Source organism: Macaca thibetana, chromosome 2 (assembly GCF_024542745.1).
Source record: "Macaca thibetana thibetana isolate TM-01 chromosome 2, ASM2454274v1, whole genome shotgun sequence".
Lineage (NCBI taxonomy): Eukaryota > Metazoa > Chordata > Mammalia > Primates > Cercopithecidae > Macaca > Macaca thibetana.
The window spans coordinates 182,367,881-182,386,940 of record NC_065579.1 but is presented as its reverse complement, the minus strand read 5'-3'; the positions used below and the strand labels follow the sequence as shown (position 1 = coordinate 182,386,940).

The window sequence follows — 19,060 nt, the reverse complement described above, 5'->3', positions numbered from 1 at the left end:
AGTGGTTACATTTTGTGGAGGCTGGAGTGATAATGTTTTGGAGGACACATAGGGATACTTATTATTTTGACTGCTTATAGTGTCCTACAGCCTGATCTGAGGGGTGGCTTATAATATTTTTCCTTCATAAAAATTCATAAAAGCTGTGCAGTGATGAATTATGTATTCTTCAATATAGTTTTGTTTCAATAAAAGTGTTTGTCCAGGCCTGGTATGATGGCTCACACCTATTACTCCAGCTACTTGGGAGGCTGAGGTGGGAGGATAGCTTGAGGCCAGGAGTTTGAAACCAGCCTGAGCAACATAGCAAAACCCCATCTCTTAAAAAAAAATTAAAAATTAGTTGAACTTGGTGGTATATGTCTGTAGTCCCAGCTACTCAGAAGGCTGAAGCTGGAAGATTTCTTGAGCCCAGGAGTTCAAGGCTGCAGTGAGCTATGATCACACCAGTGCCACTCTAGCTTGGGCAACAGAGTGAGAACCCCCTCAAAAAAAAATTGTCTAAAAAAAATCACCAAGAAAAGGAAATTGGTGCCATTTACATTAATTGTTGGCTTAGACTCAACCAAATTCTCTACTCAAAACCTGACATTTTTCACTGACATTTTCATTGCCCCTTAATTTTTAAAACATGTACATTTTCTTTTTCATGAGTATATAGGTTGGTTAGTAGTAACAGAAACTTTGTGCAGTCTACACAAAGACATAATTGCTATCATAACAAACTGTAGAAAGTTGGGATGCCCCCTTTGACAATACTGACTGTCACTGAAACATATTTTTTGAAATGAATTTCTTCTAAAGAATGTTATCACAATTTGTCTCTGTTTTGTGTGACTGTGAGAGCAATGTAAATTCCATTCAAGGAGGACTCAGAGGTGTAACCTTTTCTAAAGAATTTATTTAGCAAAAAATAAATAATAATAATAAATGGAAATTATCATTCTAATCTTTCTTCGGAGAAATTGGTGCAAAGACAGCATTTTTTAAAGCTTTGAAGTAGAATGTTTGAAGACTAAAATGTGGTGCCTATGAATGCACATTTGGGTGATAACTGCAAGGAAATACAGAGATATGATATGGATTTAAGTCAAGACAATGATTCCTGTTGGAGGAAAAATGAAGGCAACTGGGATCAGGAAAAAAGGAGGACTTTGGGATGGCTGGCGAGGTTCAATTTCTTGACCTGGATGATTGTTACAAGAACATTCACCTTATAAGGATTAATTGAACTATACATTATTGTGTTGTGCTTTATTTTACAGTAAAAGAAAAAAGAACATAAAATGCTAAATTGTCATTTGGGAAAAAAAAAAGCATTCCAATATATAATTCAGGGTAAAAATACCAAAGGTTAAGGCTGTAGAGTAACTTTTGAAATTTGGTCTTCTGAAACTAACTTTAATTGAAGTTTTTTTATGTATAAGGCCTTATGTGAAACTTGCCTGCCCTTCTTTATCTGTATTGAAACTGTATGCATTGTAAAAAACAAGCACTTTCAGGAAACTAGAAATAATATGATTGAACAAGTCATTATGTGATTATTATGATAAATATTTCCATAATTCCTATAGAGCAAAGAAAGAGAATAATTTTATAGTGTTTTCTCACATTCAATTTTGAAATAAAAATCTTTTCTTGTTGACAGTCTCCTGATAAATAATGCTGCCTACCAAACTGAACTATAATTAATGAAGAATTCTTTTGACTTTTTTCTTTCTTTTTCTTTATTTCAATAGGCTTTTGGGAACAGGTGGTATTCGGTTACATTAATAAATTCTTTAGTGGTGATTTCTGGTATTTCGGCGCACCCATCAACCAAGCAGGGTACACTGTACCCAATGTATAGCCTTTTATTCCTCACCCCCCTCTCACCCACTCCCCCAGGTCTCCAAAGTCCATTGTATCATTCTTATGCCTTTGCATCCTCATAGCTTAGCTCCCACTTGTAAGTGAGAACATATGATGTTTGGTTTTTCATTCCTGAGTTACTTCACTTAGACTAATGGTCTCCAGTTCCATCCAGGTTGCTGCAAATGCCATTATTTTGTTACTTCTTATGGCTGAGTAGTATTCCATGGTATATATATATATATACCACAATTTCTTTAGCCACTTGTTGATTGATGGGCATTTGGGCTGCTTCCATATTTTTGCAATTGCCAGTTGTGCCACTATAAACATGTGTGTGCAAGTATCTTTTTTATATAATGACTTTTTTTCCTCTGGGTATATACCTATGAGTGGGATTGCTGGGTCAAATGGTAGTCCTATTTTGGGGTCTTTAAGGAATCTCCACACTGTTTTGCATAGTGGTTGTACTAGTTTACATTCCCACCAACATGAAAAGTGTTTCCTTTTTACCACATCTATGCCAACATCTATTTTTTTTTTTTATTGGTCATTCTTGCAAAAGTAAGGTGGTATTGCATTGTGGTTTTGATTTGTATTTCCCTGATAATTAGTGATGTCGAGTGTTTTTTCATGTTCTTTGGCCATTTGTATATCTTCTTTTGAGAATTGTCTATTCACGTCCTTAGCCCGCTTTTTGATGGGATTGTTTGTTTTTTCCTTGCTGATTTTTTTGAGTTCCTTGTGGATTCTGGATATTAGTCCTTTGTTGGTTATATGTTTAAACACACCAAAAAATATGAAATCAACATAGCTATGTTTTCATAATTAAAAGATTAAAATGTCGTTTTCTCTAAAACAAAATTGATTTGAAAAATCATGTTCAGGCATAGAAAATTCATGAGATGTTCAAAAGGTAAAAGTCATCATAGTCCCCATTTATCCTAGAAATATTCACACCATATCCACCATGAGACAGACTCTTGTTTAAAAGGTATACAGGAAAGTCGTTGCTCTCAAGAACCTACAGTTTAAAGGAATAAAGTAAATATTACTTAAATAGATTGGAGGCAATAGAGTAAAACAAAATCACAATACTAGAATTAAATATAGGTAAGTAATAACATGGTTTCTGAATAGAGAAGTACCTTCTCAAGATGAAAGCAATGGAATAGCAAAGAAAGAATAATTTTTGATAAAGTTTTTAACCAAAATAAAGAGCCATCAGTAGAGTGCTCATATGTTGGAGTACAAATTAGCATAAGTTTCTGTCTGGAAACAATTTGAAAGTATGTGTTGAATTTATTCTTTTAAATTTATGTTCTTATAAATTTGAACTCATATTGCCATTTCAAGTCATCTATCCTAAGAAAATAATCCGGATCTGGAGAAATACTTTTTCAAATCTTTCCAGAAGCGTTATACCAACACATATAGAACATAAAAGTATAATTGGCAACCTATCTATTGAGAAGTTTCCCATCAGAGATTTTATTCAATTTGATATTTGAAATATAGCCTTATGTTACTATTAATCTGTCATAGGAGATTCTGATACAGTGATACTTTATGTAGAACAGTTCAATAAATACCACGTAAGAAAACAAAAGAAGTAGATTGATATCTCTTAAATTAAAAACCAGGGAATTTCTATTTTGTGGAAAATAACCATATTGCTAAGTTATTATTATGAAATGTGTGTGCAGCTAGCTAGAGTCAGCTGGTCAGGAAAGTCTTCTCAGTACCTTATTCCCAGAGATTCTGACGTGTTTTCTTAAATATATTCTGTTAAACGTTTCCCAGTTGGGATGAATGTCACTGTGATATTTTTAATCATAGTAATATAATTAGTTTCCAAGAACTATCTGGTAACGTAAATGTATTTGGAGATTATAATGTAGTTTCTGTATTTTGAATAAAATTCTATTTAGAGAAAGAATTTTAGAAATATTTAGAGTCATGTCCATTTCCCCTTTTTAAATCTGGCACCCTGCGTTCTAACTTCAATAGGTTTCATCAGAACCGCACTTAGCAGATGCTCAATCAGTGTCTACAAAATGAATGGATGAATAAACTTGTGTGGGTGTTTGTTAATCTTTAAGATTTAGTGCTTATCTGTTTCTTAAACAAAGAGACTTGTTATTTCTCAGTTAAAGTGTCTTTCACCTGCCGAAGAGAGATTAATCTTGTAGAAATTCTCATCTGGCAATGGTTTATTTTGTTCTTTTTTAGAGGAAAACCTTTCTAAAGAAATTAATTTAACAAAAGATAAAAACGTAGTTGTGCATTGAAAGTGTTTGCACAGGTTATTTTATGTTTTAGTAGAGTAGTAGATACAATTAATGTTTTTAAATATCCAGCTCTTTCCTACTTCTGTGTATGAGGAAGCCTATACTGCTTCCTTTCTTGGAGTTAGTCATGTTCATGTAACTAATTCTAGCAAATGAGATGTGAGGGAACATGTGAGTCACCAGTGGTAAATACTAGTGCCCAACTCTTTAGCCCATTCTTCCCCTGCTGTGCAAAGGAGATAGTATAGGGTGTGGAGTGACTATATGGAAAAGAATCCGCAGTCAAATCATGCTGAACATGTATAGTGAGCAAGAAATAAGTTGTATTGCTTTGAGCTACTGAAATGCTGGTGGTTTACAGTGTAACCTAGCCAATGTGCTTCAGTATACCTCTGGTCAGTATCTAATTACAAAATCTTTCTTCATGACCACACATACTTCCATTAACGGTCAAAAAAGTCAACTCATTAAGTGCTCACGATATGCTTCCTCTGCTTAAAATAAAAGCAGAACAACTCACTGATATGCATTGAAAAGACAGTGCATCAAATCAGTTTCCCATTCTCTTTCCCTTTGGAAGCCTACTAGTGACAAACACTTTGTAAAATTCAAGAGGCTTGGAGATGCAAAATCAGTTTTATCAGAAAGAACAAGTTCAGCTGCATAAAACAGAAATAAAAAATAAGATTTTCTAAAGCATGATAGAAGTTTATTTTTTCTTTTATGTAAAGAAGCTAAGCTTCAAACCTAGGTCTAAACTGACAGCGCCACAATGTCTTCAGGAATCCAGGCTCCTACCTTTCTGCTATAGTCCTCGATTCATGACTTTATTTTCAAGGTCTCTCAGTTGGTCTAAGAACTGCTGATGCTCCAACCATTACACTGGCATGAAGGTCTTCAGCGAGAGAAAAAGGAAAATGACAAAAGAGTATACTATCCAGCTTTCTTTAAGCATACTCCATGGTCTTTTATTCTTCTTATTATTTGATTAATACATATTAACTGATTAAGAGATGAATCTATTCTTAATACAGAATAACTACAATCTGTACCATACTTCCTGCCAAAATTGTATCCTATGTTATCTATAATAATTTTCTATATTATATATTCTTTTAGCTGTTTAAATATCTAAACATATCCCTTCTTATTCTTCATATACCTATTGATATTACTCTCCTAAGTATACATTCTCTCTTTTCTTGATAAATTTAAGGAAGCTTTTTATCCCAAATTATTTGGCACCAATTACAACTTGAAACTTTTCCTGTGTTGTATGAAAGGAGAAAAGGTTACCACACTCCTTGACAAGGATGGAAGAGCCCCTCGGGCATGACAAGACATACATGGTTAAGACATTGCCACCTATTTTGCGGCATCTAACCATCATTATTTTTCAGGCTTGAAACCAACAAAGATCAAAAAAGACAAAGGAGGGCATTACATAATAGTAAAGGATTCAATTCAACAAGGAGACCTAACTATCATAAATATATATGCACCCAACACAGAAGCACCCAGATTCCTAAAGCAAGTTCTTAGAGATCTACAAAGAGACTTAGACTCCCGCACAATAATATTGGGAGACTTCAACACTTCACTGACAGTGTTAGACAGATCATTGAGGCAGAAAATTAACAGAGATATTTTGAACCTAAACTCAACATTGGACCAAATGAATCTTACCTGCACCTAAAAACAACAGAATATAAATTCTTCCCATCACTACATGGCCCATACTCTAAAATTAAACACACAATCAGACATAAAACAATCCTCAGCAAATTCAAAGGAACAGAAATCATGCTAAACACACGCTTGGACTGCAGAGCAATAAAAATAGAAATCAATACTTTAAAAATTGCTTAAGACCATCCAAATACATGGAAATTAAACAACCTGCTCCTCAGTGACTTTTGAGTAAATAATGAAATTAAGGCAGAAATCAAGTTCTTTGAAACTAATGAGAACAAAGATACAACAAAGCAGAATCTCTGGGACACAGCTAAGGCAATATTAAGATGGAAATTTATAGCACTAAATGCCTACATCAAAAAAGTTAGAATAATCTCAAATTAACAACTTAAGATCACAACTAAAAGAACTAGAGAAGCAAAAGCAAACTAAAAAGCTAGCAGAAGACAAGAAAAAAACAAAATCAGAGCTTAATCGAAAGAGATCAAGACACGAAAAAACACTCAAAAGATCCACAAATCTAGGAGTTTGTTTTCTAAAAAAAATAACAAGATAGGCCACTGCTAGACTAATAAAGAAGAAAAAAGAGAAGATCCAAATAAATAGAATTAGAAATGGTAAAAGGGATGTTACCACTGACCACACAGAAATACAAACATCCATTAGAGGCTACTATGAACACCTCTGTGCACACAATCTAGAAGACCTAGAAGAGATGGATACATTCCTGGACACATATACCCTCCCAAGACAGAACCAAAAAGAAATTGATTCCCTGAATAGACAATTAACAAGCTCCAAAACTGAATAAGTAATAAATAGCCTATCAGGACCAGACAGGTTCACAGCAGAACTGCACCAGTTGTACAAATAGCTGGTTAACATTTCTACCAAAACTATTTCAGAAAATTGAGAAGGGATATGAAGCCAGCATTATCCTAACACCAAAATGTAGCAGAGACACAACAAAAAAGGCCAATATCCTTGATGAATATTGGTGCAAAAATCCTCAATAAAATATTCACAAACTGTATCCAACAGCACATCAAAAAGCTAATCCACCACAATCAAGTAGGCTTTATCCCTGGAATGCAAGATTTGTTCAACATAAACAAATCAGTAAATATGATTAACCACATAAACAGAATTAAAGATAAAAACTGTGATTGTCTCTCAGTAGATGCAGAAAAGACTTTTGATAAAATTCAATTTCTTTTCATGTTAAAAACCCTCAATAAACTGGGTATCGAAGAAATATACCTCAAAATAATAAGAGCCATCTATAACAAACTGACAGCCAACATCATACTGAATGGGCAAAAGCTGGAAGCATTCCGTTGAAAATCAGCATAACAAGAATGTCCTCTTTCACAACTCCTATTGAACATATTATTGTAAGTCCTGACCAGAGCAATCAGGCAAGAGAAAGAATAAAGGGCATCCAAGTAGGAAGAGAGGAAGTCAAACTATCCCTGTTTGCAGATGACATGATTCTATATCTAGAAAACCCCATAGTTTAAGCACAAAAGCTCCCCGAGCTAATTAAAAAAAAAAAAAACTGCAAAGTTTCAGGATAAAAAATTAATGTGCAGAAATCACTAGTATTGTTATAAACCAACAACAGCCAAGATGAAAGTCAAATCAGGAGGGCAGTCCCATTCACAATTGCTAAAGAAAGGATAAAATACCCAGGAATACAGCTAACCATGGAGGGGAAAGATCTCTACAAGTAGAACTTGAAAACACTGCTCAAAGAAATCAGAGATGATACAAACAAATGGAAAAACATTCAATGTTCATGGATAGAAAGAACTAATATCATTAAACTGGCCATACTGATCAAAGCAATTTACAGATTCAATGCTATTCCTGTCAAACCACCAATGACATTCTTCACAGAACTAGAAAAATAAACTATTTAAAAGTTCATATAAAGTTTAAAAAAAAAAAAAGAGTCGGAATAGCCCAGGCAATCCTAAGCAAAAAAAAAAAAAAAAAGCAGAAAGCATCATGCTAGTAAACTTCAAGCTACACTACAGGGCTACAGTAACCAAAACAGCATGGTACTAGTACAAACACAGACACATAGAACAATGGAACAGAGTGGAGAGCCGAGAAATAAGGCTGCACACCTACAATGATCTGATCTTTGACAAAGCTGACAAAAACGAGCAATGAGGAAAGGACTCCCTATTCAATAAATTGTGTTGGGATAACTGGCTAGTCATATGCAGAAAATTGAAATTGGACCCCTTCCTTATGCCACATAAAAAAAATCAACCCAAGATGGATTGAAGACTTAAATGTAAAACCCAAAACTATAAAAATCCTGGAAGACAACCTAGGCAATATGATTCAGGACAGATAAATAGGCAAATATTTTATGATGAAGACCTCAAAACAATTGCAACAAAAGCAAAAACTGACAAATGGAGCCTAATTAAACTTAAGAGCTTCCACACAACCAAAGAAACTACCAACAGACTGAACAGACAATCTACAGAATGGAAGAAATTTTTTGCAAACCATGCATCTGACGAAGGTCTAATATTAAGCATCGATAAGGAACCTAAAATACTTTACAAGAAAAAAAAAAACCATTAAAAAGCGGACAAAGGTCATGAACAGACACCTTTCAGAAGAAGATATACATGTGGCCAACAGTGATACCAAAAAAAGCTCAACATCACTGGTCATTACAGAAACGCAAATCAAAACCACCATGAGAGACCCAGTAACACCAGTCAGAATGGCTATTAATAAAAAGTAAAAAAATAACAGATGCTGGTGAGGTTGCAGAGAAAAAGGAGCACTTATACACTGTTGGTGGGAGTGTAAAGTAGTTCAACCATTGTGAAAGACCGTGTGGCAATTCCTCAAGGACCTAAAAATAGAAATACCATTTGACCCAGCAATCCCATTACTGGATATATACCCAAAGAAATATAAATTGTTCCGTTATAAAGACACATGTATGCATACATTCATTGCACCACTATTCACAATAGCAAAAAAAAAAAAAAAAAAAAAAAAAATGGAATCAACCTTAAGTGTCCATCAATGGCAGATTGGATAAAATAAATGTGGTACAAAAAAATACACCATGGAATACTATGCAGCCATACAAAAGAATGAGATCATGTCCTTTGCAGCAACATGGGTAAAGCTGGAGACTATTATTAGGAAACTAACACAGGAACAGAAAACAAAATATCAAAGGGATAATGGCAGACAGGAGCCAGGACTAGATTGCAGCTCCGACTTGGACGGACAGAGCAGAATGTGGAGGCTCCCATCATGAATTTTTGCTCTAGAACGACTGAAGGAATAAATCAGGAAACCTGAGAAGATCCGCAGACCCCCTGAAGGAAGTGGATTGCTCCTGCAGGACCCGGCAGACACCCCAAATACTGTGATGCCCAAACTGTGGAAGTGGGAAAGGGAGATTGTCCAGGAAGCTGAAGGCCTAGATTACAAGAGAAGATTTTGACCTTACCTGGAGCTCAGTCAATTTAGAGAGCCCAGCATAACACAGGGGTAGAGGAGGCAGCAGGAAAACCCCTGGAAGCTCACTGGGTCCCTTACCAAGCCGCTTTTGCCTGACCTCACAGAGGACCTTCAGGAGGGCGGCCAGAAGCACTGGGAAAAGGCCACAGGAGAAGGAGATCTCCAGCTGAATTTTATAACAATTTGAACTGATTGAGAAGCCTCCTGGCCAGAACTCGGCAGAGGCCATCAATTTGATATGCAGATTCCATGGGCAGGAGAAGAATCAAAGCCCTTTTCTTTCACAGCGGAAGTGGGTATCCTGGGGCAAGTTCTCAAGCCCTGCTCACCCACGACCTAGAAACACACTCAGTGCTGTTAGAGAGGGCACCGTGCAGGTCAGACCAGCCTTTCAGATTCTGTGGGGGACAGGTGAGGCCTGTAACTGCCAGTTTTCCCCCACTTCCCTGACAACCTGCATGACTCAGCAGAGGCAGCCATAATTCTCCTAGGTACACAATTCCAGTGACTCGGGAACCTCACCCCCATCCTCCACAGCAGCCCCAGCAAGATTGTCCAAAGACAGTCTAAGCTTAAACACACCTACCCCTGCCCCCACCTGGTGGGCCTTCCCTACCCACCCTGGTAGCTGAAGACAAGGGGCATATACTCTTGGGAGTTCTCGGGCCCCGCCCACCACCGTTTCCTCCCCATACTGCCACAGCTGATGCTCTACGGTAAGCAGCACCCCCTGGCAGGAGGCCAGCCAGCACAAAAATAGAACATTAAACCACCTAAGCTAAGAACCCTCGCAGAGTCTATTTCACCTCCCTGCTACCTCCACCAGAACAGGTGCTGGTATCCAGGGCTGAGAGACCCAAGGATGGTTCACATCACAGGACTCTGCTATGCAGACAACCAACCCTCAGTACCAGCCCAGAGCCAGGTAAATTTGGTGGGTGGCTAGACCGAGAAGAGAGACAACAATCACTGCAGCTCAGCTCTCAGGAAGCCACATCCATAGGAAAAGGGAGGGAGTACTACATCAAGGGAACGTACTGTGAGACAAAAGAATCTCAACAACAGCCTTCAGGCCTAGACCTCCCCTCCGATAAGCTTACCCAAAGAAGGAACCAGAAAACCAGCTCTGGTTATATAACAAAACAAGGTTCTATAACACCTCCCCCCAAAAAAAATCACACTAGCTCACCAGCAGTAAATCCAAACCAGGAAGAAATCCGATTTACCTAAAAAAGAATTCAGGAGGTTAATTATTAAGCTAATCAAGGAAGCACCAGAGAAAGGTGAAGTGCAATGCAGGGAAACCCAAAAAAAAAAAATGATACAAGAAGTGAAGGGAGAAATATTCAAATAGCGAACATAAAGAAAAAACAATCAAAACTTGAGGACACATCGGACATGTTTATAGAAATGCAAAATGCTCTGGAAAGTCTCACCAATAAGATTGAACAAATAGAAGAAAGAAATTCAGAGCTCAAAGAAAAGGTCTTTGAATTAACCCAATCCAACAAGGACAAAGAAAAAGAATGAGAAAATATGAACTAGGCCTCCCAGAAGTCTGGGATTATCCTAAATGACCAAACCTAAGAATAATTGGTGTTCCCGAGGAAGAAGAGAAATCTAAACGTTTGGAAAACAAATTTGGAGGTCTAATCAAGGAAAACTTCCCCAGCCTTGCTAGAGACCTAGCAATCCAAACACAAGAAGCACACGGAACACCTGGAAAACTCATCGCAAATACTATAATCGCTCAGCCACATGGCCATCAAGTAATCTGAAGTTAAGATGAAGGAAAGAATCTTAAGAGCTGTGAGAAAAAAAGCACCAGGTAACCTATAAAGGAAAACCTATCAGATGAACAGCAGATTTCTCAGCAGAAACCTTACAAGCTAGAGGGGATTGGGGCCCTATCTTCAGCCACCTCAAACAAAACAATTGTCAACCAAGAAATTTGTATCCAGAGAAACTAAGCATCATACATGAAGAAAAGATACAGTCTTTTTTCAGACAAATGATGAGAGAATTCACCATACCAAGCCATTACTACAAGAACTGCTAAAAGGGGCTCTAAGACTTGAAACAAATCCTGGAAACACATCAAGAAAGGGCCTCTTTAAAGCATAAATCACACAGGACCTATAAAAAAATACAAGTTAAAAAGCAAAAATAAAACAAAACGAAACAAAACAAAAAAACAAGGTACACAGGCAACAAATAGCATGATGAATGGAATGGTAACTTAGTTTCTCTGGATACATCTCTATACTAACCTTGAATGTAAACGGCCTAAATGCTCCACTTAAAAGATACAGAACTTCAGAATGGATAAGAACTCACCAACCAACTATCTGCTACCTTCAGCAGACTCACCTAACACATAAGGACTCACATAAACTTAAATTAAAGGGGTGGAAAAAGACATTTCATGGAAATGGACAGGGGTAGCTATTCTTATATCAGACAAAACAAACTTTAAAGCAATAATGGTTAAAAGAGACAAAGAGGGACATTATATCATGGTAAAAGGCCTTGTCCAACAGGAAAATATCACAATCCTAAATATATATGCACCTAACACTGGAGCTCCCAATTTTATTAAAAAAATTACTAATAGAACTAAGAAATGAGATAGCAACACAATAATACTTCAGTACTCCACTGACAGCACTAGACAGGTCATCAAGACAGAAAGTCAACAAAGAAACAATGGATTTAAACTATACCCTGGAACAAATGGACTTAACAGATATATACAGAGCGTTCCATCCAACAACATTCTATTCAACAGCGCATGGAACTCTCTCCAAGATAGATCACGTGATAAGCCACAAAATGATTCTCAATAATTTTAAGAAAACTGAAATTATATCAAGCACTCTCTCAGACCACAGTGGAATAAAACTGGAAATAAACTCCAAAAGGAATCTCCAAAACCATGCAAATACATGGAAATTAAATAACCTGCTCCTTAATGATCATTGGGTTAAAAATAAAATCAAGATGGATATTTAAAAATCCTTCAAACCGTATGAAAGTAATGACAAAACCTATGAAAACCTCTGGGATACAGTCAAGACGGTGCTAAAAGGAAATTTCATAGCCCTAAATGCCTACATCAAAAATTCTGAAAGAGCACAGACAATCTAAAGTCACACCTTAAGGAACTAGAGAAACAAAAAGAAACCAAACCCATACCCAGCAGCAGAATGGAAATAACCAAGATCAGAGCAGAACTAAATGAAATTGGAAGAAAAAAATACAAAAGATAAATGAAACAAGAATCTGGTTCTTTGAAAAGATAAGTAAAATTGATAGATTGTTAGCAAGATTAACCAAGAAAAGAAGAGAGAAAAATCTAAATAAGGTCAATAGGAAATGAAATGGGAGATATTACAACTGACACCACAGAAATACAAAAGATCATACAAGGCTGCTATGAACACCTTTATGCACATAAACTGGAAAACCAATAATAGATGAATACATTCTTGAAAAGCTACAACCCTCCTAGCTTAAATCACGAAGAGTTAGATACCCTGAACAGACCAATGATAAGCAGAGAGATTGAAATAGTAAGTAAAGAATTACCAACAACAACAAAAACATGTCCAGTACCAGATTGATTCAGAGCTAAATTCTACCGGACATTCAAAGGTAAATTGGTACCAATCCTATTGACACTATTCCACAAGAAATACCCAAAGGATTATAAATCATGCTGCTATAAAGACTCATGCACATGTATGTTTATTGCAGCACTATTCACAATAGCAAAGACTTAGAACCAAACCAAATGTCCATCAATGATAGACTGGATTAAGAAAATGGGGCACATATACACCATGGAATACTATGCAGCCATAAAAAAGGATGAGTTCGTGTCCTTTGTAGGGACATGGATGCAGCTGGAAACCATCATTCTCAGCAAACTATCACAAGAACAGAAAACCAAACACCGCATGTTCTCACTCATAGGTGGGAATTGAACAATGAGAACACTTGGACACAGGGTGGGGAACATCACACACCGGGGCCTGTCGTGGGGTGGGGGGAGGGGGAAGGGATAGCATTAGGAGATATACCTAATGTAAATGACGAGTTAATGGGTACAGCACACCAACACGGCACACGTATACATATGTAACAAACCTGTACATTGTGCACATGTACCCTAGAACTTAAAGTATAATAAAAAAATAAAAATAAACTATTGAGTAGTGCATTTCAGTGACAAAATAATCTCTACAACAACCCGCATGATGCGAGTAACTATGTAACAAACCTGCACATCTGTCCCTGAACCTAAAATAAAACTTTTTTAAAATAATACACTTTTTCTAAGATGATACTGTGCCCTCTTGCTTCTCCTCTTTCTTTCTGATTATCCTTTCTTTAGGTTTTAATTTACTATCTTACTGTCTCACATGGCATCCCCTAAAGCTCAATACTTGGTCTTTAATGTTATTCTGTATATTATATACATGACACACTGTTTCATTATAACTGAAATAGTGAGGCTATCTAGACACACTGTTTCATTATAACTGAAATAGTGAGGCTATCTTCCATATTTGTTGATGACCTACAAGTAGATGTCTATTGCTAGAGGTTGGAGGTGAATCATTAAAATTCAGATTAAACCATTCAATATAACAGAACATAATTCTGTCTGTTGTGTTAACAGCCTATATCAAAATTAAAAATGACAGGGCATCTAGTGTTTAAATACATTGATTGGATTTACCTTACACTCTTTCATGTGAGGAGTAGATTATCATTTATCATAAGAATTTGGTTTCTGTTTGATATTAGCCACAAAGGCAAAATATTAACTACTGGATTATTGTATGGTTTATGTGCAAGGCAAGTTCCAGAAGGTCATGAACATTTTAACTTAAGATATAACATGGGTTTTTTTATACACATGCTATAATTGTATATGTTTATGGGGCACAGTGTGATTGATATATCCATATAGGTTTACAATGTGTAATGATCAAATCAAGGTAATTAGACTATCCATAACCTCAAACCATTATCATTTCTTTGTGTTGGGAAGATTCAAAACCATCTCTTTAGCTATTTGAAACTATATAATAAATAATTGTTGAGTCTCATCATTCTACAGTGATGTAGAGCACTAGAATCCTCCTATCTAGCTGTAATTTTGTATTCGTTAACCAACATCTCCCTACCCTTTCTCCTCTCTATCCTTCCCAGCCTCTAGTAACAACTATTCCACTCTCTACTTCTATGATTGACTTGTTTCCCACAGAAATATTAAGTGAAAACATTTTGCTATTTGTCTTTCTGTGCCTTGCTTACTTTACTTAACATAAAGACTTCAGGGGTTGTCCATGTTGCCAACATTGATAGAATTCGCTTTTTAATGATTGAATAGCACTCCATTATGTATATATAGTATATTTTATCTATCCATTCATCTTCTGATGGACACAGAGGTTGATTCCATCTTTGCTATTGTGAATAGTATTGCAATTAACATGGGAGTACAGATATCTCTGACATACTGATTTCCTTTCCTTCGGATATATACCCAGTGGTGGGACTGCTAGATCATATGGTAGTTCTACTTTTAGTTTCTTGAAGAAAGTTCATACTGTTCATCACAATGAACATGCTAATTTACATTTCTACCAGCAGTGCATAAGAGTTTCCCGTTCTCTCCATCTTTGTCAAAATCTGTTATTTTTGTTTTTATATAATAGCCAGTCTAACTTGGATAAAATGATATGTTATTTTGGTTTTGATTTGCATTTTCCTGATTAGTGGTGTTGAGCATTTTTTTCATATACTTCTTGGCCATTTATAGGAATCTTTTCAGAAATTTTATTTATATCAGTCCCCATTTTGAAATCAAATTTTTTTTCTTTTGAGTTGTTTGGGTTTCTTCTATGTTGTAAATATTAAGCCCCTGTCAGATGAATTGTTTGCAAATATTTCCTCCCATTCTGCAGATTGTCTCTTCACTCTGGTGATTGTTACCTCTGCTGTGCGGAAGCTTTTAAGTTGGTATAATCCATTTATCTGTTTTTGCTTTTGTTACCTGTACTTTTGAGATCTTATTTATAAAATTCATAAAGTTTTTGCCCGGGCCAATGTCATGCAGCGTTTATGTTTTCTTCTAGTCGTTTCTTAGTCTTACATGTAAGTCTTACATGTAAGTCTTCAACCCATTTTGAGTAAATTTTTATATATAATGAGAGATGGGATCTAGTTTCATTCTTCATCTGGATATCCTGTTTTTCCAGCAACATTCATTAAGACTGTCCTTTCCCTAGTGCATGTTCTTGGAGTATTTATCTGTCAGTTGGCTGTTAATATGTGGATTTATTTCTGTGTTCCCTATTGTGTTCTATTGGTCTATGTATCTTTTATTATGCTACTGCTATGCTGTTTAGGTTACTATAGCTTTTTAGAATATTTTGAAGTCAGGTAGTATGATGCCTCCAGCTTTCTTCTTTTGCTCAGGATTCCACTGGCCATTTAAAGTCTTTTGTGGTTTCCATATGAATTTTAGAATTTTTTTTATTTTTGTGAAGCATGTTATTGGTATTTTAATAAGGATTGCATTGAATCTGCAGATCTCTTGTGGGGCATGATCATTTTAACAATCCATAAATACAAGACATTTTTCCATTTTGGAGTCCTCATCAATTTCTTTCATCAGTGTTTTATAGCGTTTATCATAGAGTTTTTTTGGTCCTTGATTACATTTATTGCTAGGTATTTTTTATAGCTATTATAAATGAGATTGCTTTTTCTATTTTTTTTAACTCGTTTGGTATTGGTATCTAGAAATGTTACTGATTTTTGAATGTTGAACTTTTACCCTGCAATGTTACTGATTTTTTCCCTCAGTTCTAAGAGTTGATTGATGGAATCCTTAGGTTTTTCTACATATGAAATCATGTCTGCAAACAGGGACAATTTGACTTTGTTTTTTACAATTTGGATTTTATTTGTTTCTCTTGCCTATGTGTTCTAGCTAGGACTTCCACTGCTGTGTTGAATAAAAGTGATATGAAAGTGATCGTCTTTGTCTTTTTCTACTTCGTAGAGGAAAAGTTTTTAATTTTTCCACATTCTGTATGATGCTAGCTGTGGGTTTGTCATATATGAACTTCATTGTTTTGAGGTATGTTTCTTTTACACCTATGTTGTTAAGAGTTTTTATCATTAAGGGATATTAAAGTTTAGCAAATGCTTTTTCTACTTCTGTTGAGAAGATCTTATAATTTTTGTCCTTCCTTCTATTTATGTGATATGTCACATTTATTGATTTGCATGTGTTGAGCCAATCTTGCATCTTTGGGATATATCCCATTTGACCAGGTGTATACTATTTTTAAGTGCTATTGGATTTGGCTTACTAGTATTTTGTTGAGGATGTTTGCATCTCTGTTCATTGAGGATATTGGCCTGTAGTTTTCTTTTTTATGTTGTGTCCCTGTCTGCTTTTGATATCAGGGTAATGCTGGCCTTGTAGAATAAGTTTGGAAGCATTCTCAAGTTTTTAATTTTTTAAAATACTTTGAGAAATATTGGTAGTAGTTCTTCCTTAAAAGTTTGGTAGAATTCAGCAACGAAGCCATTTCATCCTGGGCTTTTCTTTTTCAGAAGACTTTTTGTTAATTATTCAATCTCATTACATGTTCTTGGTCTGTTCAGGTTTTCTGTTTCTTCCTGTTCAGCATTGGTAAATTGTATGTGTCCAGGAACTTATTCATTTCCACTAGGTTGACCAATTTGTTGATGTATAATTGTCCATGGTAGCCTATGATTTTTATGAGCCTTTGTGTTTTTATGGTTTCCATTGTAATGTCTCTTTTTTCATTTATGATTTGATTTGTGTCCTCTCTCTTTTTTTCTTATTTCTTCTAACTAATGATTTGTTGATTTTATTGTTTTGACAAAAACAACTTTTGTTTCATTTGTATTTTGTAATTTTTATTCTCAATTTTGTTTACTTTTGCTCTGATTTTTATTATTCCTCTTCTTCTACTAATTTGAGGTTTGATTTGCTCATGCTCTCCCAGTTCCTTGAGATTCAGCACTAGGTTGTTTTTTCAGTACTAGGTTGTTTATTTGGTATCTTTCTACTTTTTGTTGTAAATGTTTATTTCTATAGATTTTCCTTTTAGTACTACTTTTGCCATAGCTCATAGGTTTTGGCATGCTATATTTCTGTTTTTATTTGTTTCAATAATTTTTTAAATTTTCTTATTAATATGTTCATTGACCCATTGGTCATTCATCAGTATGTTGTTTAATTTCCATTTATTTGTACACTTTCCAAAGTTTCTCTTGTTACTGACTTCTAGGTTTATTCCATTGTGGTCAGAAAAGATACTTGATATGATTTCAATTTGTTTAAATTTGTTGAAACTTGTTTTGTGGCCTAACGTATTATCCATCCCAGAAAATGTTCTTTGCACTGATGAGAAGAATTTACTATAGCAATTGGATGAAATGTTCTATAAATGTTTTAGTTCTATATTGTCTATAGTACAGTTTGAATCCAATGACTTTTAGTGAATTTTTGTCTAGATGCTCTTTCCAATGCTGTAGAGTGTTGGAGTTTCCAACTATTATTACAGTGGAGTTTATCTCTCCCTTTAGATCCAATAATATTTGCTTCACATATTTGGGTGCTCCAGTTTGAGATGCATATATGTTTACAATTGTTATATCCTCTTGCCAAATTGATCACTTTATTGCTATAAAATTACTTTCTTTGTCTCTTTTCATGGTGTTTGACTTAAAGTCTATTTTATCTGATACAGTTATAGCTACTGCTGCTCATTTTTGGTTCAGTTTTGCATGAAATATCTTTTTTGATCCTTTCCATTTTAGTCCATGAAATATCTTCACTCATGTGTCTTTATAAGTGAAGTGAATGTCCTGTATGAAGAAGTTGTGAACTCAAAATATCTGAGACAGGTCTCAGTCAATTTAGAAAGTTTATTTTGCCAAGGTTAAGGACACACCCATGGCATAGCCTCAGGAGGTTGTGATGGCATGTGCCCAAGGTGGTCAGGATACAACTTGCTTTAATACATTTCAGGGAACCATAATATATTAGTAAATACATGTAAGATTTACATTAGTTTGATCTAGTAGGGCAGACACCTCAAAGCAGGGGCTTCCAGATCATAGACAGATTTTAAATTTTTCTGATTGGCAATTGGTTGAGTTATTGTCAGTGGAAGGGAATGTCTGGATATTAATAGGGGGTTATGGAGACCTAGGTTTTATCATGCAGAGGAAGCCTTCAAGTAACAGGCTTCAGAGAGAATAGATTATAAATATGTCTTATCAAACTTAAAGTCTATGTTAATGTTAATGCTGGAGGGATATAATGAGGCATGTCCAACCCCTTCTTCCATCATGGCCTGAACTAGATTTTCAGGTTAACTCTGGTTAACCTGATTTAACTCTGTTAACCTTTGAATGGGAGGAGGGGTCTATCCAGATGGTTGAGGGCCTTGCAATTTTATTTTTTATTTACAAAGCATACAATTAGGTTATGATTATTTAATCCATTGACTTAGTGTATATCTTCTAACTGGAAAATTTAATGTTTACTTGTAAGGTTCTTATTGATAGATTAACTTGTATAATTAATTCCATTAATTGTTTTTAGTTTGTTTTGTGTAGCTTTTTTTCTTATTGCTTGCCTTTCCAGTTTTGTG

General features: G+C 35.4%; 1 protein-coding gene and 1 non-coding gene across 3 annotated transcripts in view; both read left to right on the top strand.

Moving 5' to 3' along the window:
- HTR1F (5-hydroxytryptamine receptor 1F) overlaps positions 1–19,060 on the top strand; it is a 198,629-nt gene that overhangs the window by 113,899 nt on the left and 65,670 nt on the right. The gene's annotated exons all lie outside the window — the stretch shown is intronic.
- Positions 5,412–5,537, top strand: LOC126949530 (U6atac minor spliceosomal RNA). The gene has a single exon (XR_007723809.1). It is a non-coding gene; the product is annotated as a U6atac minor spliceosomal RNA (small nuclear RNA).